The 26546-nt window shown below is 42.2% G+C and overlaps 1 long non-coding RNA gene across 1 annotated transcript; it reads right to left on the bottom strand.

Moving 5' to 3' along the window:
• Positions 1-443: 443 nt before the first annotated feature.
• LOC122436665 lies at positions 444-26376 on the bottom strand. Its single transcript, XR_006268072.1, has 2 exons — positions 26199-26376; positions 444-1347 (listed from the first exon to the last, which is right to left on the bottom strand). It is a non-coding gene; the product is annotated as an uncharacterized LOC122436665 (long non-coding RNA).
• Between the last annotated feature and the right edge of the window lie 170 nt (positions 26377-26546).

Genomic DNA, 26546 nt, shown 5'->3' with positions numbered 1-26546 from the left:
ATGGACTGCAGCCCACCAGACTCCCTTGTCCTTCACTGTCTCCCAGAGTTGGCTCAGATTCATGTTCATTGAGTCTGTGATGCTATCTAACCATCTCATCATAGATTATCCAAAAACAATGGTTCTCTCACTGGTTGCTCCCCTGCTCTCAAACATCCACAAGCAACCTTAGCCAGGACTGAGGCTCACAATGTTTAAAAGCAATATCAGAGCCACAGGGCTTCCCAGGTGGTTCAGTGGTAAAGAATCCACCTGCAGTGCAGGAGTGGGTTCAATCCTTGGGTAGGGAAGGTCCCCCGGAGGAGGAAATGGCAATCCACTCCAGTATTCTTGCCTGGGAAATCTCATGGACAGAGAAGCCTGGAGTTGCAAACAGTCAGACACAACTTAGTGACTAGACAACAACAACTAAAGGCCTCTTTACTTAGGGTTGTATTTGTGTGCCTTTTACAAAATCTTGATCAATTTTCCAATCCAAATCAGGAAAGGAATTGTTCAGAGAAAAGTATAATGCTATGTGTTCCTTTAAACTGTAAAACATTTAATAAGATGCCAAGGATTGAAAACCTTGATTCAGAACCCAAAATGGCCAATAAGGGTTTTTTCCCCTCAGCTCTATTAAGATATAATTAATGTGTTACATTTGTAAGTTTAAGGTCCAAACTTTTTTGACTACCATAGTTTTTTTCCTACTAAGTCTTAAAACCATATAATTTAAGTTCTCCAATTGCTTTCTTCTTCTCTGAACACTGTTTTGGCTATTTTAGGTCCTTTTCATATGCATATCTATATAAATTTCAGGATTAGTGCAGCAATTTCTACAGAGGAAAAAGAAGAGGGGGGGAGGAAAGGGAGTGAGAATCCTGCCAAGAAATTGATTATAACTGCTTTGATTTTATAAATCAATTTTTGAGAATTAACATCTTAATATTGAGTCTTCAAGGTCCATCTATATTGTTGCAGATGGCAGAATGTCCTTTCTCATGGGAAAGGAAAAATATATATATATCACATCTTCTTCATCCAAGCACCACACATCCATTTATGAGCACTGAGGTTGTCTCCATACGTTGGCTGTTGTGAATAATGTTTCAGTAAACTTCGGAGTAATCTTCTCTCTTTGATGTCTTGTTCTAATTTCGTTTGGATATATACCCAGAAGTGGAATTGCTGGATGATACGGTAGATCTATTTTTACTTTTTTGAGGAACCGTCATATTATTTTCCATAGCAGTTGAATCAGTTTACATGGAAATCCATATTCTAGTCATCCACTTTCTGTTTTGTTAAGCCATGTGTATATTTCAGAGCAAGGAATCAGTTCTGGCTGTGTTTGATTAGATGAACCTGGGGAGAATTAAACCAGAAACGAAAAGTAAATGTCACAAATTTAAGTATCAGAAAACTTCCCCCCTCCTCTTTCCAGGATCATCCTGTTCCTGGTCCCCCAGTGGCTGCATTTGCTAGACCTCAGCTACCACCTCCAGATGCCACCTCCTGCCTATGGGAGTGCAGAGGAGCATGCAGAGGTCTGCAGTTTCTCTTCCTGGTTCCTTGTTTGTATTTTGTGAGACAATGATAGAGATGCTTCCCCTACCCAACTTAGTACATCTAAGCTGTGAGTCACTATACGGGAAGTAAAAGGAATTCCCCAAACCATATACATGATACCCTTTGGCGGTTTTCTATTATTACTAAATGAGGTTTCACGTATCACAAAATAACACGTACAACTCGTGTGAAAAACAATTCACAAGCCTTCCAAAGGAGGACTTAGAGTGATGACCTGCCATAAGCATCATCGTGCCAATTATTACTCATGGGACTAAGGGTGCCTTGCACTCTTTTTAAAAATAGATCTTTCCATGAACAAGCACAATATGTTGTTGCTACATGAAGAAAAATTACAAGAGAAGTTATTTTTATCCTTCAGGAGGTTAACGTTACATTCTGAGCAGACTCAACCTAATGATTAACAAGACGGAACAAAAAAGGAACTGACATATCCGGAAATGCAATATTTTTTTCTTTTCCTCCAGATTACATTTCTGAAACATATTTTCCTGTTACATAAAACCATACTCTCTAAACAATTACGTCTGTTAATGACTGTCCCCCGCTTGTAGAAGGCGGTGACAGTAAATCCAAGCTACAAAAACGAAAGGAACAAGAGATCATATCACATAAAGAACTAGTAGTCAACTCTGAAACATGCCTTCTTTTTCTATCATTTCTGTTCCAGGTACTGCATTGAGGCAGTGCAGTGTTGCAGAAGAGCCTAATCTGTAAGTAGAAAGGTCTTTACCCTTGCAAAAATCTCTGTCAGAACAGTAGCTCCATAATTTACCAGTTGATCTTAAGCAAAATAATTAATCACAGTATCTCAGTCTCCTCATCTCTAAAGTGAGGATAATGGTACCTCCTGCATTAGAGGGGAGGATTAAATGAGGAACGTGAGCAAAGACCTTACTTAACACATTTCCTGTCACACAGCAAGCACCCAGGGATTATCAAGCAGGACCCTGGCTCCTTAGATTTTGAGGAAGGAGTGACTGAGTATAGTAAGAAATAAAATGAAAAGAAAGAAGTTAAAGGATAACAGAAGGCCTGATGACTTGCTCAGTATTGAGGTTTATACTGCAGCATTTCATACCACATCATTCCACCTTGGTGATACTGAAATTACATACCAGTTATTTTTCCATTCAATATATTTGTAAGGTGACGAGTCACCCACTCCCATTTTTCAAAGGTTGAGCCGAAATACCAAAATGATGAAGTCCCCATGGACAAAACCAAAAGGAAGCCCACAACTTGCTGTGGTCTGTAACCCACTCTGCTGCTCTGTCCACGAGCACCAAAAGCGGGTCTAATTGTCATTTCTTCTTTTAAAGAACACCTCTTATACATGAATTGGGGTGAAAAAATATTTATGATGATACATATATAGATTAAACATTACATATCACAAGAACTAGAAGAGCACATGAACAAATAAAAATACAATTTTATTTTGGGGTAAAATTATATGCAATATTTGTGCTAGGTTTCCACTATTGAAAATTTTTATAATAAAACCTACACTACCCATGCATAGATCTTAGTATAGTCAATATCATTCTCTTCTTTTGCTTTCTTTCTGTCTCTTTCTCTAAATACTAAAATCTGAAATCACGAGGTGATAGGTAAAGCCTTTAGCAGATTTCCTCTCATCTAGTTCCAGGATGTATGGATATTCCTAAGAGATATTTCCCTAGTTAACTGTGACCCATTCCTAGCACAATTACTTACCAGAGACTAGAGGAAATAAAAGAAATCAGCAAACGATTGAGTACTAATTGCAAAGCACATAGTTTTTAAATCTCAAAAGCAGATGCTTGGGGGTTTCCTTGGTGGCTCAGTGGTAAAGAATCTGCCTGCCAACACAGGAGACACAGGTTCGCTCCCTGGTCTGGGAAGATCCCACACGCCATGGAGCAACTAAGCCTATGCATCACAACTACTAAGTCTGTGCTCTGGTGCCCAGGAGCCACAACTACTGAGCCCAAGTGCCACAATTACTGAAGCCCGAATGCCCTAGAGCCCTTGCTCTGCAACAAGAGAAACTACCAGGGTGAGAAGCCCATGCACCGGAACTAGAGAAAAGCCCATGCGGCAACAAAGACCCAGCACGGCCATAAATTAAAAGATCCCACATGCTGCACCTAAGACCCAGAACAGCCAAACCAATATTTTTTTTAAAAAGGCAGATGCTTGGGACCAGCAGTTTAAAAGTTTGAGCACCATCATTTTGAATGCTTGATTTATATTCGAAGCCCTTCACTCCTGAGTTACTGGATAGCCCAGCACTGGAAGAGGCTTCTCATTTCCTGACAGATGCCAATCACCAGCATAAAACTGCTTTCTGCTTAATCCCACCCCCATGCAAAGCAGCATGGAACCATTGTGCGATCACCATCCTGACTGAAACACATATAAGAAAGGGGAATCTTCAGGGTTTTCTATGAGAGCATAGGATTGAAACATACATATTAAAATAGATAATCAGTGCAAGCTTGATGTACGAAGCAGGGCACCCAAAGCCGGTGCTCTGTGACAACCTGGAGGAGCAGGGTGGGGAGAGAGGTGGGAGGGGGTTCAGGGTACAGGGGACACATGTATACCCATGGCCGATTCATACTGATGTATGGCAAAAATCATCACAGTATTGTAAAGCAATTATCCTCCAATTAAAGTAAATAAATTAAAAAAGAAAAGGGGAGAAGAAAGAGAAGACGAATGAAAGCAGTAAAGGTAATTATAAAGAAGCAGAAAGGACTTCTGACATTCCTCAGTCCCGGAAGCTCTTCTGTCCGCGGAGGCAGCTGAGTGAAGGAAAGACAAGCTGTGCTTTGAGCAGGGAGTTATCATGTGCCAGCAATTCCACACGAGCCGATGCCTCTCCAGCAATGCACGAAGGGCTTCCCACAACTGGGAAAATCCATCCTTCCCTTTGAGAGAAGCCATGACATTTCTATTTCTGGACATGATCTATAATCTCATACTCACTAAGACTGCCACTGAGAAATTCCCAACATTACATTCCTATTCCCCGAGGAAACACTCAGTGCCCTTGTGGCCAGTTTTCAGGTGGCAAATAGGATATTCTTTCTACTTCTTCGATGGGTATGGCTACAGATTGAGCACAGTCATGCAACAAAAGAGCTGGCTTTTAGCCAGTATTTCACAAGAAGCTTGAGGTCTTCCGAAAACATTATATTTGAGCTTTGATTCACAGAGTCTTAAAAAACATTACATATCAATACACATGTACACACACATAACGTGCAAAGGCCTCGTGAGCGTCATCTTTTTCTAACCATCTTGGTCTGCTGCCCCACTTCCTGCCTTCGTGAACAGGATGTGACCCAACAGGATGCAGCTTTCCCTGTTTTCAACTTTCCAGCTCTGAAAGCCTGATGTCTGGGTTTGATGACTTGATCATTGACTTCTAGTAACCATGAATAACAAGGGGAAAATCCATACTCCAATCATCTGAGGCTTGAAGGCTGCTGAACTTGCTACAATTTTCCTAGATGATTAGCAGTCTCCTCTCCTGAAACAGGTAAAGAGCAGGTAAAAACTGAACTGATCCAACATCTGACTGGATCCATAACTGTTCTGCTGTATCTCTGCCAAGAGCTGTGCTGCCCCCAAGGGTGATCATTTTACCCTGCAGGAGAAGATAGCGGGGACCACATGTGAACTTACAGCCCACACCCGCTTCCCAGCCCCCTTACTGTACACTCCATATGATCATCTGAGATCAGCTGCATGTGTGAAGGGGGTCTGATCCTGGTCATCAGGGCTGGCTCCTTCTAAAGAGCTGTCATTCATCCAGTTTTATAGATTAGTTAATTGAGGCATAGACTTCCCTGGAAGCTCCGCTGGTAAAGAATCTGCCTGCAATGCAGGAGACCCTCGTTCAATCCCTGGGTCAGGAAGATCCCTTGGAGAAGGGATAGGCTACTCACTCCAGTATTCTTGGACTTCCTGGTGGTTCAGTTGGTTAAGAATCTGCCTGCAATGCTGGAGACCTGGATTCGATCCCTGGGTTGGGAAGATCCCTGGAGGAGGAAATGGCAACCCACTCCAGTATTGTTGCCTGGAGAATTCCATGGACAGAGGAGCCTGGCGGGCTACAGTTCATGGGGTCGCAAAGAGTCGCTAAGTAACTTATTCCAGGCAAAACTTTCTCTACTGCAGCATACTTCTAAGGGGGCAGCAGCAAAGGAACCTGGAGACAGGAATTGCCAAGTATGGCTAGTGACAGGCTAAAGGCAGACGCCAAGGGAGGTCACATTTTGACCTCAACCCCCAGCTCCTCTTAGTCACCTGCCATTCACCAATTTGTAGAGCACATTTGGAATTCGTATCACTCATCAGTGCCTGCTCTCAGAGCGACACCCAGGGCAGTCACGCTACTTTGCTGGTTTCACTTCTCCAGGATAGTCCTGTGACCGAGGTTGGTCCCACTGGCCCTCTGAGAGCCTCCGGTGAGCACCCCTCATTTCCTGAAGCTCCCTCCATGTACAACAGAGAAGCAAAAGACTGAAGCTGGAGGGGCAAGGTGTGGGAAGGCTGGCCTTCTTGGGCTTTCAAGAGCTGGAACCTCAGTAGTCAGCCCCACAGACCACTTGCAACACGCTAGCCTAGTTTCCATATCTCTAACTTGAGGAGATTGCATTAGAAATGTAAAGAAACCTCTGTCCTACTGCAAAGCACACGACTGTTCACTATGCCACAGTTAGAGGAGGGAGGGTGGGTTTGGGAAAGTGGCAGGAAGGCATTAGGAACTCTACTAGGGAGATACATTAAATTGGGGTTCCAGAGGACTACCTAGGTGGATGGTCCAGCAGGCAACTGGAACTCTCTGATGGAACTCTGAAATACTAAATAGCACCTTGCTTCTCCCACAACATGAGTTTATTCATGAGAATCTAAACTCTCTCACATGAGTTTCCTCACCATAATCCACCATCAAATCAGACTTTACACAAGCATTAACTGTGATTTGCACAGCTAATAGCTCATAAGCCCAAATTAGAACACTTCTTTAACACCATACTTAAGATGGAGTGAAATCATACCTTCAGATGACTAAGATATTTTTTAAACATGTAATATTTTAAGAGCAAACATACTCTATTTGAACCCAGCTAAGAGTTTCCAAACTTCCCTGTTGCTTTTGGTATAAATAATAAAATTGTAATAAATGAGCTATACCATGAGGATATTAGAAACATGCATTTTTAAATTGCAGAATACTTGTTCTCCAATGTTGTGTCGGTCTCTGCCATACAACGACATGAATCAGCCATAAATATACATACGTCCCCTCCCTCGTGGACCTCCCTCCCACCTCCCACCCCATCCCCCTTCTCTAGGTTGTTACAGAGCGCCAGGTTGAGCTCCCTGTGTTATATAGCAACTTCCCACTGCTGCTGCTGCTGCCGTGGCTAAGTCGCTTCAGTCGTGTCTGACTCTGTGCGACCCCATAGACGGCAGCCCACCAGGCTCCTCTGTCCCTGGGATTCTCCAGGCAAGAATACTGGAGTGGGTTGCCATTTCCTTCTCCAACTTCCCACTAGCTATCTTTTTTACATATAATGATGTACACGTTTCAATGCTACCCTCTCAATTTGTCCCACCCTCTCCTTCCCCTGCTGTGTCCACAAGTCTGTTCCCTATGTCTGTGTCTCTACTCCTGCCCTACAAATAGGTAGGTACCATTCATCAGTACCATTTTCCTAGATTCTGTATGTATGTTATTATGTGATATTTGTTTTTCTCTTTCTGACTTACTTTACTCTGTGTAATAGACACTAGGTTCATCCCTCTCACTAGAACTGACTCAAATTTGTTCCTTTTTATGACTGAGTAATATTCTGTTGTGTATATGTACCACAACTTCTTTATCCCATTCATCAATTGATGGACTTCTAGGTTGCTTCCATGTCCTAGCTGTTGTACGTAGTGCTGCAATGAACATTGGGATACATGTGTCTTTTTCAATGATGGTTTTCTCAGGGTATATGCCCAGCAGTGGGATTGCTGGGTCATATGATAGTTTTATTCATAGTTTTTAAAGAAATCTCCATAGTGGCTGCATCAATTTACATTCCAACTGTGCAAGAGGGTTCCCTTTTCTCCACATCGTCTCCAGTATTTATTTGTAGATTTTTTGATGATGGTCATTCTGACTGGTGTGAGGTGATAACTCATTGTAGTTTTGATTTGCATTTCTCTAATAATGAGCGACAATTGCACTTATCTCACACGCTAGGAAAGTAATGCTCAAAATTCTCCAGGCCAGGCTTCAACAGTACGTGAACCATGAACTTCCAGATGTTCAAGCTGGTTTTAGAAAAGGCAGAGGAACCAGAGATCAAATTGCCAACATCCGCTGGATCATCGAAAAAGCAAGAGAGTTCCAGAAAAATGTCCATTTCTGCCTTATTGACTATGCCAAAGCCTTTGACTGTGTGGATCACAATAAACTGTGGAAAATTCTGAAAGAGATGGGAATACCAGACCACCTGATCTGCCTCTTGAGAAATCTGTATGCAGGTCAGGTAGCAACAGTTAGAACTGGACATGGAATAACAGACTAGTTCTAAATAGGAAAAGGAGTACATCAAGGCTGTATATTGTCACCCTGCTTATTTAACTTATATGCAGAGTACATCATGAGAAACGCTGGGCTGGAAGAAGCACAAGCTGGAATCAAGATTGCTGGGAGAAATATCAACAACCTCAGATATGCAGATGACACCACCCTATGGCAGAAAGTGAAGAAGAACTATACAGCCTCTTGATGAAAGTGAAAGAGGACAGTGAAAAAGTTGACTTAAAGCTCAACATTCAGAAAACTAAGATCATGGCATCCGGTCCCATCACTTCATGGCAAATAGATGGGGAAACAGTGGAAACAGTGGCTGACTTTATTTTCGGGGGCTCTAAAATCACTGCAGATAGTGACTGCAGCCATGAAATTAAAAGACACTTACTCCTTGGAAGGAAAGTTATGAACCACCTAGACAGCATATTAATAAGCAGATATTACTTTGCCAACAAAGGTCCATCTAGTCAAGGCTATGGTTTTTCCAGTGGTCATATGTGGATGTGAGAGTTGGACTATAAAGAAAGCTGAGCACCGAAGAATTGATGTTTTTGAACTGTGGTGTTGGAGAAGACTCTTGAGAGTCCCTTGGACTGCAAGGAGATCCACAGTCTATCCTAAGGGAGATCAGTCCTGGGTGTTCATTGGAAGGACTGATGCTGAAGCTGAAACTCCAATACTTTGGCCACCTGATGTGAAGAGCTAACTCATTTGAAAAGACCCTGATGTTGGGAAAGACTGAAGGCAGGAGGAAAAGCGGGTAACAGAGGATGAAATGGTTGAATGGCATCACCGATCCAATGGACATGAGTTTAGGTAAACTCCTGGAGTTGATGATGGACAGGGAGGCCTGGCGTGCTGCGGTCCATGGGGTTGCAAATGTCGGACATGACTGAGCGACCGAACTGAACTGAATAATGAGTGATGTTGAGCTTTTTTTTTTTATGTATTTGTTGGCCATCTGTATGTCTTCCTCGGAGAAATGTCTTTTAGGTCTTCTGCCCATTTTTTGATTGAGTTAGTTTGTTTTTCTAACATTGAGCTTCATAAGCTGCTTGCATATTTTGGAGATTAATCCTTTGTCAGTTGCTTCATTTGCAATTATTTTCTCCCATTCTGAGGGTTGTTACTTCGTCCTGTTTATGGTTTCCTCTGTTGTGGAAAAGTTTTTAAGTTTAATTATGTCCCATTTGTTTATTTTTGTTATTTCCCTTACTCTTGCTGCAATGTATGTCATGGAGTGTTCTGTCTATGTTTTCCTATAAGAGTTTTATAGTTTCTGGTCTTACATTGAGGTCTTTAATCAGTTTTGAGTTTATTTTTGTGTGTGGTGTTAGGAAGTGTTCTAATTTCATTCTTTTATATGTATCTGTCCAGTTTTCCCAGCACCATTTATTAAAGAAACTGTATTTCCTCCACTGTATATTTTTGCTTCCTTTGTCAAAGATAAGGTGCCCATAGGTGGGTGGTTTATCTCTGGGATTTCTATCTTGTACCACTGGTCTATATTTCTGTTTTTGTGCCAGTACCATACCATCTGATGACTGTAGCTTTGTAGTTGTAGTAAAGTCTGAAGTCAGCAAGGTTGATTCCTCCAGCTCCATTCTTCTTTTTCAAGATAGCTTTGGCTACTTGGGTGGGGTCTTTTGTATTTCCATACATATTGTGAAATTTTTTGTTCTAGTTCTGTGAAAAAATGCCATTGGTAATTTGATAGGGATTGCATTGAATATGTAGACTCCTTTGGGTAGTATAGTCATCTTCACAATATTGAGTCTTCCAATCCAAAAACATGATATATCTCTCCATCTCTGAGAGATATATCATGTTCTTATATGTATCTCTGTTTATATACAAGATGATGTTTGTATCATCTTTGATTTCTTTCATGAGTGTCATAGTTTTCTATATACAGGTCTTTTGTCTTTTTGGGATTCCATGGTGGCTCAGATGGTAAAGCATCTGCCTGCAATTCGGGAGACCCGGGTTTGATCCCTGTGTCGGGAAGATCCCTTGGAGAAGGAAATGGCAACCCACTCCAGTACTCTTACCTAGGAAATTCCATGGATGGAGGAGCCTGGTGGGCTACAGTCCATGGGGTCGCAAAGAGCTGGACACAACTGAGTGACTTTACTTTTTCTTTCTTTGTCTTCTTAGGTAGGTTTATTCCTAGGTGTTTAATTCTTTTGTTGTAGTAGTGAATGAGGTTGATTCCTTAATTTCTCTTTCTAATTTTTCATTGTCAGTGTATCAGAATGCTAGGGATTTCTGTGTATTGATTTTGTATCCTGTGACTTAATTCATTGATTAGCTCCAGTAGTTGTTCGATAGTATTTTCAGGGTAGAAACATATGTTTTTAATCGCATTATTTATAAATTCATATGATCATAAAAGTTCCACTCTCTTCCTGGTGTTATAGTTATCTGCATGTCTAGGTTAGGGTACAGGTAAAAGAAAGCTGAAGGTCGAAAAATTGATGCTTTTGAACTGTGGTGTTGGAGAAGACTCTTGAGAGTCCCTTGGACTGCAAGGAGATCCACAGTCCATTCTAAAGGAGATCAGTCCTGGGTGTTCATTGGAAGGACTGATGCTGAAGCTGAAACTCCAATACTTTGGCCACCTCATGCAAAGAGTTGATTCATTGGAAAAGACCCTGATGCTGGGAGAGATTAGGGGCAGGAGAAGAAGGGGAAGACAGAGGATGAGATGGCTGGACAGCATCACCGACTCGATGGGCATGAGTTTTAGTAAACTCCGGGAGTTGGTGATGGACAGGGAGGCCTGGCATGCTGCAATTCATCAGGTGGCAGAGTCGGACACGACTGAGCGACTAAACTGAATTGAACTGAACAGGTATTTAAATTTAAATAAACAATGACCCTTGGAAGTGACATGTGCTTAATAGTCAGAACTCTTGCAATGGAACAAAACTGTTTAAAAAGTTAGTCATATTTATTTATTTAAATGCCTGTGGAGTAAATTTTGAAATAAGTATCAAATTCAATGGAATATTAACCCAAGTGCAGTTTTATAAGGTAACAACCTAGGTATCTTGTGAACAACACCATCACACGATGGTAGATGTAGATGGTCTACTAGAACCATCTACAACACTTATTCTCAGCCTTGGCTATGAATTTTGATACCTGAGTCCAATTTCTAGAGATTATTTGGCCCAGCAATTAATACAAGAATTATAATTTTTTTAATTCTAATATGCACTATAAGTTGAGAAATAATGAATTATAGTTTACTCTGTTCAAAAACATGATTTTCCAAAATGTTCAGCCTCTTGAGTAATTGAAGAAGTCAAGATAGAAACAATAGCTTACCACTATCTCAGACTACCAGACAGGCAAACACTAAAAAGAATGCTAGTATCCAAGCATTGAATAGTGTTTTTTTCAAATTGTTGTTATTACTCATTCATGGATCATGTAATTAACTTAATGAATCATATCTGGCACTTAAGAGAATTTTGAAAAGGAAGTGAAAGAGAGAAGAGAGGAGAGGAAAAGAGGTCATTGCATCTAGTAAAGAAAATAGAAAACTTAATATGTATGTATTGAATCACTATATAAAATGCTTTTCTTACACTCTCCTGTACTGTTAAGGGGGAATTTAAATGTGCACATTTCTTGAGGGCCTTCTGGCAACAGGGGTTTAAAGCCTTGAAAATTTTCACTTTGACCTACATGTTCCTTATCTAAGAACTTATCCTAGTGAAATATTCTCTCAAATGTATACTTGTATATGGGAATGTGCATTCCTTTGCTGTTTACAGTAGAGAAAATTTTTTAAAATATCCAACCATGTGGATTATGGTTAAATACATTATGAGTTACCCATGTAATAAAATACAATGCCTCTATTAAAAATACTGAATGTGGATATATCTCTACTGCTTTGGAATGATGTTCAGCTACATTAGAAAGAAAAAGCAGATTACAAGGTTAGGTACTGTATAACCCAACTGTGGTTAGTATGTATTCATAAACATATTGGAGAAAGAGGTTAAATGCACAGACTCAGAGCTAGAATGCCTGGCTTCCATATCCTGGCTCTGCCACATCCTAGTTGCATGGACAAGAAGCTGAACTTCACCAAAGAAATGTAGATGGTTATTGTACCTACTTCACTGAGAATGAGCCTAGTTAATAATATAAAATTCTCCAAGCAGTGCCAAGCACTTGCTAATCACTCAAGGAATGTTAGCTCTATTTATACCAGGGAAAGAATGAAGAAACTTATGTTGTAAGTCCTAACACTAGGATCACTAATGAACTTCATTAATTAATTTACACATTTTGTATATTTGAAATTTTTAATCAGAAAAGACAATTCATGGCATAAAATTAAAAGTATATAATTTTATCTTTGGATTCTACGTCTTTAATTTGATGACTTCAGATTAAAAGATAAGTATTACTAAAATAGGAATGACAGTAACAACATGCTTCAAATGGATTTTGCATACTTCTTTAAAGAAATAAGGTTTGAGTGATTTCATGCCCAATCGGGCAAAGAATTCTGCTCTGGAATTTCATTTTCCTGATTTTGGAATTTCTGTAGCTTCTGTGACTGGTACCAAAAACTCTGCATCCGCACTCCCTTCTCTACAGGTGTTCTGCTTTCTCTCAATTTATCAGTCCAAGCAAGGCCATGACAGGAATCCACACTAAATTGCCCCCTTATACAGCCCCCAAAGCTACTCCCCTGTCCCAAAAGCATACCTTAGGCAATTGCATTTTAGCGAAACAAAGATGACATCATGCCCAAAGAAAACAGTGCAAACTTAGCTGTCCTTTGCGTTGATCCATGAGTTATGAACAGGGACCTTATATGGCATTGTGTGTGGGTGGGGAGATTCATTAGGAGAGAAAACCGGGAATTAACAGAAACAAATGGAAAAAAAAAAAAACAGATTTAAAAATTATCCATTGTTTCGTCACTCAAAATCTACTGTGAACATACTAGTATATTTCCTTCCAGGCATTTTCTTCATAAGTTTTCATAGGATGGTGCAGTTATATTATAGACACAATTAAGTAAACTGCTTTTTCCTCTTGGTTTTATATCATAAGCATTTACCATGCTATCATGCAGTTTTCATAAACAATGCCTACATAAAGTTTCTTGAGTGAAAAATTTAACCATTTCTCTTTTAAACAGCATTCAGATTCTTTTCAAGTTTTAGCTACAATAGAACTATGAAAAATTCTGTGAAGGAGCTTTTTATGGATACAAAATTGTTCAGCTTTTTTCCACATGTGCAGTCAAAAAGTGAAATTACTGTGTCAAAGTTAATGAGTATTTTAAGTCTTAGGATAGATGTTGGCATATTGCAATTGACCTTATGTCTAATTACTCTCCTACATTGGACGTGGCAGGATAAATTTACACAATTATTAAAGGTGGCACTGGAAATATAGATTATTAATTTATATGTAGCCTTGTTCCAAGGAGGATTTGAAGCAGTTTACAAAAGCAAACACATCTAATCAAGTATTTTTTAAAAGTGGGAGAGTTAGAGAGAAGGGTGAAAATAAGAAAAGTAACAACTAGCATTTATTGAATACTTATTGTGATCAGGCACTCTATTAGGTCCATCACATATAATCTCATTTAATTCTCACAGCAAAGAAGGAAGTAATAATACGCCCACTCTAAAGATAAGAAAATTGAGGCCTGTAAAGTTAGCAACTTGCCCCAAACCAGTAAGGCACAGAGTAGTTATTTAAACTTCAAAATTTGAGCTCTTACACAATACTTCACTTGGGGCTACATAGAGATATCTTTATTAGGGGTAAGCCAAAATAAGAGTCTGCTATCCAGGGGTCTATGCAGACAGGGAGACAGGAGACATTAGAAAATAGTGTTCAAAAGATAAACACAAATCAATTTCTTCTAAGTGTGAACATATCTGTTATATCACCCTTTCTCCAGCAATGGATTGTTTTATTTTTAAAAGCATATATTTAAAGACTTCCCAGGTGGCACAATGGATGGGAATCAGCCCACCAAGGCAGGGGACATGGGTTTCATCCCTGTCCGGGGAAGATCCCACAGGCCCGTGGAGCAACTAAGTCCATGTACCACAACGACTGAAGCCACCATGCCTACAGCCCGTGCGCCATAGCAACAAGGGAGGCCACCACAATGAGACGCCCATGCATCGCAACTAGAGAGTAGCCTCCGCTCTCCACAACTAGAGCAACAAAGAGCCAGTGCAGTCAACAATTGATTAATTAATTTTTTAAATGCATAGACTTAAAATGTTCACATCAGTGAATGTTCTAGCCCTGCTGATATTAATATCAAGATTTGGCATTTTTCCATATGTGTGTTTATTTCTACATTTGTGTGTCTTCTGCTGAATTGGCTAATTTCTTTTCCTTTGTCCATTTTTCTCTACAGTCTTTATGATCATTAGAATAAGGATACCAGGTTCTTTGCAGCATATATGACAATTTACTTAATTTCTAACTCCAAAATTTTATATTACATTCTATAGTCAAATATTTTCCATTATGATTTTCTTTCTACCACTTGGAAACTCAGTCTTTCATCTACTAGCAATCTGACAAATATTAAAACTTACATCCATAAAGTTGTTCCGCAATATAATATCTGTTTAATTTATCAAGAATGTATTTGGGGTCATGGTATGAGATGAGAACTTATACTGACTCATGACATTTATTTATTACATATATTCATTTATGTGCAGCCTTGTTCCAACAAGGATTAATTTCATTTATTATTGTTTATTTATTCCTTCTCTTTGTACTGCATATTGAATTAATGTACATATAACATGCACCATTGTTTGGCCATCGATTCTGCTCCAACAACTGTATCCTTCCATCCCATTACTATTTCTGTGTTACCCTCTGATAACACAGATTCTTTAACCAGGCAATTTCATCCTCCCCCTTATCTTTAGAATATGAGGTGGTCTTGTCTGAATATATTTTTAGATCAATTTTGAGACTTTAAATTTGCCAAGACTTCTCCCCCACAGAAAATCCTACTGGGTTCAATTTGAAAATGCATCAAGCCTATGAATTATTTTTGCAAAGTCTCATCTCCACAATGGTTCCTTTTCTCAACACGTGGAGTCCTTCCCTTTCTTCCATCCTCCTTTGCATTGCTCAGTAAAACTGGTACTTTTATCTCTGCCACATCTGGTCTCCTTCTTCCCACCCACTTCAGTTTCACTCCACGTCCTCCTGTTTCCTTATGCACGTCCAAACAACACAATAGGACTTCCATTTACTACAGATGAGAAATCCTGGATCAGTTCTCATTTACCTAAACAATTAGCTAACAATGTGTTGCCTAAGAGGCATGAGCTGTAACTAGAAGGGTAGCATTCTCTAAGCCATTTGTTTTTATCTCATGAATAACCACTCAGAACAGGAGAGTCGTAAGTTCTTTTTAAAGTTACTTGGCTCCATCTTCGAGGTGGAATTCCAATTATTTAGAGTGAGGACAGTTGGAGTACCCAGAGTCGGGACAAGAGTGAAGCAGGTGCGGTGCCCATGATGCAAAATTCAAAATTTCTGGAGATGACTCCCTCTCCTCACCCCTGTCCTGGTTCCGCCCCAGAAGGCTAGCTGCCGTGTGCCGGGTAGTGACGGCCCGCAGCTGGGGGAGGAGACCACCCCTAGAGCACTGCCAGGGGCCTGCAGGGGTGGGCCTGTCCCTGTCTGTGAGGAGCTCTTAGTCCTGCTTGACAGATGGCCCCCATCTTTGCTTATCCAGGTCACTTTTGCATTTTGATAGCAAAAAAAAAAAAAACCCAAAAAAACAAATACTAGACCAGGGTGACTGCCTGACACCTACAGGAATGCTCTTACAGGGTCCATGACCATTTGTCTGAACCACTTTATAGGTCAATGGAATCGTGACCTGCACTCTGGCCTTTGCCACCCTTAACTGTCCAGAACCACCACTCACTTGGAAGAACCAGATAATCCTTGAACACAGGAACGAGAGCCAGTTAAAAACCCAAGAAGAGTTGGAGATAAGCAGAGGAAAGCAACTATGATAAAATGCACTGTAAAATGGACATCAGGAGGCTAGATATATATGAGGCCTGATTCCATAGTCTTTATATGCTATTCAAACACAACAAAATAGCTTTGGTTAGGGGCAAGGGGAAATTTATTTAACAATCTTAGCTATGCAGGACATTTTTCTCATTGGTTAGAAAAGGCTCAAAACAAACAGTCTGAGATAAAATTCAGAATTAGAGAGAAAAAGAAAGAGAAGAGAGAAGATGGAAGAGGATGTCAGAGAGCAGAAAGCTACCCGGCGGGGCAAGAGGCTCACACAGTGAGAAGATCCTGGGATGGGGAGAAGGTCATGGCAGGACGAGGTGCCAGGCAAAAAGGGCAGGGCCACTCAGCGCAGGGTAAATGCGCTGCCCACCACCAACCACACAATTGCTCACAGAGTCCCCAGGTGATCTCGCAGTACAATAATTTATGTATTCTTGCCTAGAGAATTCCATGGACAGAGGAACCTGGCAGGCTACAGTCCATGGGGTCACAAAGAGTCAGACGTGACTGAGAAATTAACACTCACGCAACAACGACCCTCTGTCGGCAAGAAGGTTGAGACACGCATGCCCCCATCTGAAGGAGTCACACTACTTTGTCTCACTGTAATACCATTTGTCTGTAAAATAGGAGGCTTCTGAAGTAAGTAGAGATGTCAAGTCATACAGGAGACAGCAATCTCCCTTCTCCCACGCTCCAGGTGCTGTCGTGAGCTCTGTGACGTGACAGCTATGCTCTCTGGCAGCCAACGTGGACCCGCATCTCCAGAAGCTCTCGGCCAGGAGCCCCCCGGATGCCTCATCCAGCCCTGTGTGTGGCTCAAGCTGTGACCTTGTCTCCTGTCGTGTTACTTGAAAACCTCCTTGAGCCAGAGTAGTTGATCAAATGTGCAGAAGCAAGAGTGTGCTTGACCTGCCACACACGTGTGTCTGTGTGTATACACGTCTACAGATAAGCAGAGAGCTGTGTATTCAAGGTTTAGGGCACCTTGAGTTGCCTTCAGTGAAAACATTAGAGGAGAAGACTTAAGCTCAGCAGGTAATTTGGTATTTGGGGGGAGCCCTGAAGTCTGACCAACAACTTCATGAAGAGCAGCAGGAAGAACACCCACCCGACAGGGGATTGAGGGAACGGACAGCCCGGGAGGCCCTCCTCACAGGAAGTTTGTTGTGTGTGGAGAGCCGGTCCAGCTGGGTCTCCCAGTTCCAAACACCACGTGCTCTATTCCACGCGTTCAGTGAACGGACAAGGGGAACCTGTGCCTGGGACCAACGAAGCCATCAGCATGTATTTGTTGAATAAATAATTCCCATCAGGCACGTTAAAGTAGTGTTGACACTTAAAAAGTTAAACTTCAGTTATCTAGAACTGTCATTCACCAATCCAGAATTATCCTTTTCTATTTCACACAATAGAGATGATACCTTATCACTGTCATGCCAGACCCATTCACTTTTAAAAAATGGGTTATAGGTTTTTATCGAGAAATAATGGACATATAACACTGCATAAGTTTAAGGTGTGCAACGTGCTGATTCATTTATATATTGCAGTATGATTACATTAGCTACAACTTTGTCGAGTCACAAAATTATTTCTTTTAGGGGATAAGAATATTTAAGACCTAGTCTCTTAGCAACTTTGGAATATATAATACATTATCATTGCCTATAATCACTATGCTGTGCATTAGATCCCCAGAATTTATTCATCTTCTAGTTTCAAGTTCAAGACCTATTTAAGTGTGATTGACTTGTGGAAGATGAACCACACATGGAGAAACAGAAAAAAACAATAATCACTATGCTGTGCATTAGATCCCCAGAATTTATTCATCTTCTAGTTTCAAGTTCAAGACCTATTTAAGTGTGACTGACTTGTGAAAGATGAACCACACATGAGGAAACAGAAAAAAACAGAGTTGCCCTTTCATTTTGTTTTTCCAATACCCAACAGACAAATTAAAATCACATATCACTCAAGTACTACAGAAAGCAAGCTATATTAATACAATTCCAACACTAGTCCATTGGAAATCATACTCTAGGTCAGAGCTATATTTTTTAATCTCCCTACAAACAATATGGAGAACTCAGATATATGTGTATATATATATATATATATAGATATATGTGTGTATATATATATATATATATACACGCTATGCCATGCAATATGTGGGATCTTAGTTCCCAACCAGGGACTGAATCTGCACCTCTTGCATTGGAAGTACAAAGTCATAACCACTGGACCACCCGGGAAGTCCCAGGAACTTGTTTTAAAGACATATTCTGCGACATACCTCCAAAGATTTTTAATTTAGTGGGTCTGAGTGGGCCCAGGGACTCACCATTTGTTTAACAAACATCCCAGGAGATTCTGTTCCGGGAACCACTGGAGATGATAAAGCAATGCCATCTGGGTTGAGTGCCAAACAGTGGTCCAATACCCACAGTCCCCAAGTCAATTAGCTAATTCATGGAATAGCACAGGTACACTCTCCTCAGTTGTTATAAAATAACAGAAGTCTGTTTCACATTTCATTGTTAACCTCAGCTTTTGAAAATTACATAACACTAGATGGAGGTTGTGGCTTCCCTAGTAGCTCAGATGGTAAAGTATCCACCTGCAATGCAGGAGATCCGGGTTCAATCCCTGGGTTAGGAAGATCCCCGGAGAAGGAAATGGAAACCCACTCCAGTATTCTTGCCTGGAGACTTCCATGGACAGAGAAGCCTGGCAGGCTACAATCCATGGGATCACAAAGAGTCGGAAACGACTGAACGACTAACACACACAGACGGAGGTTACTGAAACTGTCTTGAGCCAAGATACCTGGTAGACATACAGTAACAATTTTTCAAATTAGCCACTGTTATCACCATTTTAAAGATGAGGAAATAGGTTTACGGAACATAAGAAATTTACCCAAGATAACATAGTGAGTTATGTTTCCAAGCTGGGTTTCAAACTCCTAAGTCTGTCTAACCCCATAGAAAAAGTTATTCCAGACAACTAAATAATGCATCATTTTCAATTCTTTGGTAAGAACCCATGTCCACTGATTTCGAATATTCTTTTCAGGTGATTCATTCATTCCAGAGCCATAGGTTCATAATATACTGAATGTCTTCCATTCTAAGAAAATATTAAGATTTAATAAGAAGTAACATCATTTGAATAACAGTTTTCAGGGGCATAAAATTCTACAGTAAATCCATACATTGAGTGTAAGATGCCTAACAATTTTGGAAATGTGAAAATGCAAAACTAAACAACAACGAGGAAGAGAGCATAGAATCTGTGGGGAAAAAAAACATACTACAGTTTATGGCTAGTTTACTATGCAGCCCCTGGCTTACAGTGCCACCGGCTGTAAGAAAGTGGCAACTGCACTGGCCCTCAATATGGACACTGGTCTGAGGGTTAAAATCTCTTTGTCACCAGTGAGTGCCAATATCAGATATAGTATGTGGCTGTAGAACAAAGATGAAAATAAGAATAAAAATAAATTTTTAAAGGAGGAAAACTGAAGAGAATGGAAAGGAAAAAGGAAGCCAAAGTAGGGAGGCGGTGCCACATCACCAATCACTGTGTCATTAATATCTCTTCTCTTATGCATCAGGTATTTTGCATGCTTTATCTCCAGCCTATTTGATTTATGATCTTACACAGCCTTGCCTTTTCCTTTCTTCAGTCTTTTCAAAGAACAAGCTTTGTTTTCATTGACCATCTCTATTACATTTTCATTTCTACTTCATTTATTTCTGCTCATCTCTGTCATTTGCTTCCTTCTACTTACTTTGGGTTCTTACTTTCCACACCTCTGCCATGTAATTTTAAATTACAGAATTCCATAGCTGGAAGGAAACAAGACCTGGCCCTCCCCTCTCATTTTATAAAGAGGCCCAGAGGGAAAGGGTATTTGCCTAAAATCCTCCAGCTGGGGACAGAGCTTCCACGCTCTCCATTCACTGCTTCTCACACCACCACTCTCCTTTCTTCTCTCTCTCCTCTCCCATACCTCTCCCTCAGCCCAGAAGAGAAAAAGATGGTATTTTTGGATTGATAAAATTCAGAAGAAATAGACAAATATCTTCTTCAAAAGAGCTGCATGTAAGAACTTAATTTGTGCACATTTGTGCACATTTGTGTTGGTGGGTTTTCTGTTGTTATAACACAGCACGTTAGTTCAAAGGGTGTGTGGTGCGTGCTCAGTCATGTCTGACCCTTTCCAGCCCCGTGGACTATAGCTCCCCAGGCTCCCCTGTCCATGGAAACTTTCAGGCAAGAATACTGGAAAAGGTTACCATTTCCTTCTCCAGGGGATCTTCCTGACCCAGGGGTCGACCCAAGTCTCCAGGGGATCTTCCTGACCCAGGGGTTGACCCAAGTCTCCAGGGGATCTTCCTGACCCAGGGGTTGACCCGAGTCTCCAGGGGATCTTCCTGACCCAGGGGTTGACCCCGAGTCTCCTACAGCTCCTGCATTGGCAGGTGGATTCTTTATCACTGAGCCACCAGGGAAGCCCAATCCAAAGGGAGGGTTACCTAATGAATAAGAAGACAGAAACGTCACAAGTAATCAAATACAGCCCAATTTTATAAAACAAAATTCAATTGGCCTTCTAGAAGTTTATGTTTGTATTTATAAAAATTCTGATACTTATCTATTTGGAAAGAAGCAAAAATTGATAGTATCTTAATGAATCAGGTATTAGTGTCAAAATGCAAAGGTAGTCTTACATTCCAGGTTAAACAGATGAGCACTTCTAGCCATAAAACGTGTTGAATTGTTTGTAAAAAGCACTGGTCCTGTAGGGTTAAAAGGGAGCTGTTGTACTTTTGGGCTCATTTCCTGCCACCCCTGGGACTTCAGAAGCCCTGGTGGCCTTGAGGGCCAGGTATCTCCCTCCCTCTGCCAAGATCTTGGATAAGAAAGAATGTGAGGTTAGTCATTTACATCTAGGAAGGAGATATTGCTCAAGTGCCCTCTCTAGGGCTGTTTGTATCTGACCTTCTCCTTCACTGTGAGTTTTCTTGTCTAAGAAATATGAGGTAGCTTTGATCAGGGAGGTAAGTATGGCGGGGACAAGGGCTTTCCAGGTGCTCAGAAATAATTCCATTCAAGACCCTGAATATTTCAACACAAGTTTGCCATGTCCTCCAAAAATGTGTAGTCCCCAAAAGCACTTCCCAAAGTAGCATTAGAGTTTTTAACACACACACACAGTGTGGTCTAGTCTCTAATATATAGGGCCACAGTTTGATGCTCTGAGGGGGATATAGAGAAGAATACTTCTAAACATATTCAACCATGAGACATCTTCTTCAAGTAGCATCTGGAGGTCTGTAATGAGTTAAATAATGTCACCCCTTCCCCCAAAATAAAGATGCCTCTACCTGGAACCTCAGAATGTCACTTTACTTGGAATGAAGATAATTACAACATGAATCTTGAGATAAGATCATCCTGAATTGATTAGGGTGGGCCCTGAATCCAATGATGAGTGTCCTGTCAAGAGACAGAGAAAAAGACACATGGCAACCCAGAAAATAAGGCCACATAAACACAGAGGCAGAGATTGGAAAGACACAGTCACAAGCCAAGGGACACTGAAGTCCCGAAGCTGAAAGGAAGGGCTCTTCCCTTCCAGGGCCTTTGGAGTGAGTATGGCCTAGCCAAAGCCTCGACTTCAGGCTTCTAGCCTCCAGAACTGTGAGAAAATAAACTTTTGTTGTTTTGAGCCACCAAACATGTGGTGATTTATTGCAGCAGCCCAGGGGAAGTAACACAAGGCCTAACATTCCCCAGAACACACAAGAGGAATCAGTTCATGAACTTCCTTCTGCTCAGTCTCCAGCCCCATCAAAGAACCATCCTGAAGGCTCTCTGACGGTATTGCCATTAGAACTCATTATTCACTGTAAGACAGAAAAAGAAGAAAATGGCTTCTGAAGACATGCGTGGACCTAAAAGGCTTTGGCAAGAGGTGTCCTAGAGACAGGAACAACTGCTTGGTAAGGGGAAGTAGGAAGTGTCTCAAAGTCATTCATGGGAAGGCTCTGCCCTGCACAAATGCAGAAAGCTGGTGAGAGATCTGATTAATATACAAATAACATTATAATCAGACTATGTGAAAGTGGTGGGACAAAGGAAAGTCAACTAATGAGAGCAGTCAGTCCCCAGCAGCACAAGCATTTTATCTTCAACAACATTTGAGAACTCTGGGATCTGCTCTTCCATATTACAGTCAGAAAGTCTGCGCTGAAATTGATTGTTATGAAGAACCAACCTCAATTTTAAAACCAAGCATGAAAAAAAATTTTTGAGTGAAAAAAGTTCCAAACAACTCTATATCATTCACCATTTTTGTAACATCCCCTAAAAAGCAAACTAAATTATATTAAGGAACAGGACAATGTGAGGTGAATATGCTCAAGCAAGAGACTGATAATATTCAGAGAACCAGTTACCTCTGAGATTGAAGGTTTGGCAGGGGTTGTGTTCAAGGAGGAAGAGCACGGTAATATTCTAGCTCTGAGATTGGCTGGTGGGCTCAGAGTGTTCATGTTAACATGCATTGTAACTCATACATGTGACATATATAACATATGTGTTATATACAATTTTATTATGCAATACTTGATACATTTGAAAGAATATATTAACCTAAAACACATGGGCTTCCTGATGGCTCAGATGGTAAAGAATCTGCCTGCAATGTGGGAGACCTGGGTTCGATCCCTGGGTTGGGAAAATCCCCTAGAGAAGGAGATGGCAACCCACTCCAGTATTCTTGCCTGGCAAATTCCATGAACAGAGGAGCCTGGTGGTCCACAGTCCATAGTGTTGAAAAGAGTCAGAGACGACTAAGCGACTAACACACACAAAATATATATAGTCTTCTACAAGAAAGAAATTAACCAAACTGAAAGCCCCTCAGGGCTTGAGGACAACGGTGTTCCAAAGACCACATTTAGGGGGAAAGCTGGTGGCTGTACTGTCTCCATGTCTTACTTCCCCATGAGAGTCTTCTCATTTGATTCTTGCTGTCTCCACCAAGCCCGGCCACAAGACTGTCACTCTTGCTCCCAGCTCTTCGGAGACACAAGGATAAAACAAGCCTCTCTTCCCTCCAGTCCTCAGAGCACAGCCAGGCAGGGGAACATTCTCCAAAAGCTGTCCTACAAAGTGAGGGCTAATGGGAATGAGAAAACCACAGCAGGACAAGCAACAGCTTGGTGCAGCAAGCCCAGCCCAGCACAGTCGGCCCTCAGGTCACCACACCCTCTCTGCGTCCCTCCTTCTCTGGCTCACACCCCTCCTTCCGTCATGCTACACTGCTTGGGGTTGTGCAGGTCCATGCATCCTCCAGGCCTCTACGCTGCCGTGTCCTCTGCCTAGAATGCCCTCACCTTTCCCCTCCTCGCCATATCTTACTCATCCTTCACCTCTCCACTCAGGCAGCCCTTTTCAAGGAAGGCTTCAGGTAACGTCAACTGGGTGAAGAACGCTTATCACCTGTCTCGTGTCTCATCACCAACCCCAAGTGAGCATGACCTTGAAGGGGCAAATCTTCCTGCTTTGGTGTCTGCGCACCTAGAGTTGACCAAGTCCTGGTACAAAGCAAATGCTCAGTCAATCCTTGTTGAAAGGATATGTGCTAAAATTAGTCCAGATCCCAGAGACCAGATTTCTGTGCAAAGATCTCAAGGAGAAAAGAAAGACTTTTCTGAGCCTCCAACTTTTTTATCCTGGAATTACTTCAACCCAGCTCCAAAGGGCTGGGACTTTGCACACATACCTTTCTTGGCTCCCTTCCCTGTCCCCTGGCCAAACGGCCTTTTGCAACCCCCTTATCTAACAAGGGCATCTTGAGTGATTCCCAGACAAATTAAGAAACCAAAGTTCAAACCAAAGAACCCCTGTATTCATCTTATTTCTGGCTTCTAATCTGAGGGATGAGTCTTCACAACTGATAGAAGAGGCAAGATGAAGAATGATCTGGACCCTCAAGCCTGAGTTGAGGGTCACGGTCCCTCTGGAGCCTCTCCTAACTGTCTCTTTAAGTGAAGTGAAGTGAAAGTCACTCAGTTGTGTCTGACTCTTCGCGACCCCATGGACTATACAGTCCGTGGAATTCTCTAGGCCAGAATACTGGAGTGGGTAGCCTTTCCCTTCTCCAGGGGATCGTCCCAATCCAGGGATCGAATCCAGGTCTCCTGCACTGCAGGCCTCTCTAAGGTGAGCCCTAAGTCCTGGAAAAGAAATTTCGTTATCATAGTCTAACATCACAGTATTTTAACAACAGAGCGTCAGGCTATGGTTTAAAGCATGCTGGGAACTCAGCCACAGGAGCTGGTGAGGAGAGGGAGGAAGTCTGAGAAAGAGGAATGAAGGATGGGAATCCAGACGTTTCCCCGGAGCTGGCCCCCAAGCACAGGATCACTAAGACACACCAGCCGAAGCTTAGCTCAAGCCTTCGTCTGCACCTGGAGACCTGACCCAAAGGGTAAAGGTCAGACACCTGAAAGTAAAGCAGGCTACTTGAGTGCTTCCATTTGCATCTCTGGCTGGCTGGGCCAGGAGCAAGAGCCCAGCATCTGTGGAGAGCAGCTAGAAGTTCAGGAAGGTGGCAAAGCCTTTGATAAGGAGTAGACTATCAGGAAAGACAATCATGAGAAACCTAGGATTAGTTGGGTGAAGAGGCAGCGTGAAGGAGGGGGTAAACAGATTCACACAGAAGAGGAGAAAATGCTATGACCAAAGTGCTGCAGAAAAACTGGGGGTCCAGATGGAGTCAAAGAGGAGATTGAGGGGCAGGGGAACCATGAGGGCGGCACCTTGGCTATGCTAATAGGTTGTGCCTGGAGATACAACCATCCTAGAGGTCCAGCAGGGGATGTTGCTCCTGAGGAATGGATGGGGTCAGGCTGAGCCTCAGGTCGAGGCAGTAGGGAGTGAAAATGGAGAGAAGGCAAGTATGTTCAAAAACAGGTACGTGCATATAGTACATGTTAGAAGCTTCCTAACTGGAGACTAGGATGTGGCATGTGTTATTTTCTGTGTGTGTGCACGTGTGTGCATGTGTGTGTGTGTGTCCATGTATAACATATAAAAGTAGAGAAAATAATGAACCTCTATCCATGGAGACTTCCCCCAACTTCTGCACAACTGATGGTCAATCATCTTTCCCCCACACCTCCACCCACTGCCCTCTGCCCTGAAGTTTGAGAAGCAAATCCCAGATATAGTATCATTTTGTAAAAGTTTCAGTATGTAAATCTAAGAGATAAGGACTTTCCTTTTTTTATATAATTTTATTTATTTATTTTTTGTTGCGCTGGTTCTTCGTTGCCACGTGTGGGCTTTTCTCTAATTGTGGCGGGTGGGGGCTACTCTCTAGTTGCAGTGCACGGGCTTCTCATTGGGGCGGCTTCTCTTGTTGCAGAGCACAGGCTCAATAGCTGTGGCGAAAGGGCTGACTTGCTCCGCCGTATGTGGGATCCTCCTGGACCAGGGATCAAACCCCGTGTCTCTTGCATTGGCAGGTGGATCCTTTACCACTGAACCATCAGGGAAGCCCAGGACTTTCCTTTATTAAAACTTAACCCCAAAGACACCATCGACATCATCACATCCCCAAATTCCTTAACAGAAACACAAGTTACCAAATATCCAATCAGGATTCACATTTCCCCGATGGTCCTCCGAATGGGGAGGCAGCCCCGGGCCTCATCCTGGTGTTAAGAGAAGCACCTTGACAACCCCCGAGTCTCGGGGTTCAGCTCTCCTAGCTCTACAGTTTGCTGGCTGTGTGTCCCCGAGCAAATTACATGGCTACTGTCCGTGCCTCGGTTTGCCTCATCTGTAGATTGGGGCAATAGTAGTTTCTGCCTGGTTGACTCTTTAATAATGCCTTTGAAAGCGGTTAGAACAGAACCCGGTGCAGGGAACGAGCACTCACCTGTTAGCTATGTAGATGTAATTCAGCATTCCACCGTGGCCCGCCCTCCGCAACGGTTTCCCGAGACTTTCTATTTCCTGCTCTCTGCGTGGCCGCACGCTAACTAGGCCCAGCCGGGGCGCGCGCAGGGTCGTGGCGGGGCCAGCGGGGACCTCACGCTTCAGCGGGCTACGCGGGCAAGTCGGGAGTCGCACCGCGCGGTGGTTTAGGCGAGCGGCGAGGAGCCCCGCCTCTGGGGAGGTGCGGGGGGACTCGCGCGGGCCGCCGGCTGCACCCGAGTGGCCCCGGGGGCGCGCGGGGGCCGCTCAGGACGGCGCACGGGGCGAAGTCCGTGGCGCTCGGAGGCTG

This window comes from Cervus canadensis, chromosome 2 (assembly GCF_019320065.1).
Source record: "Cervus canadensis isolate Bull #8, Minnesota chromosome 2, ASM1932006v1, whole genome shotgun sequence".
Lineage (NCBI taxonomy): Eukaryota > Metazoa > Chordata > Mammalia > Artiodactyla > Cervidae > Cervus > Cervus canadensis.
The sequence above is the reverse complement of the archived record's forward strand: the minus strand, read 5'-3'. Positions and strand labels throughout refer to the sequence as shown.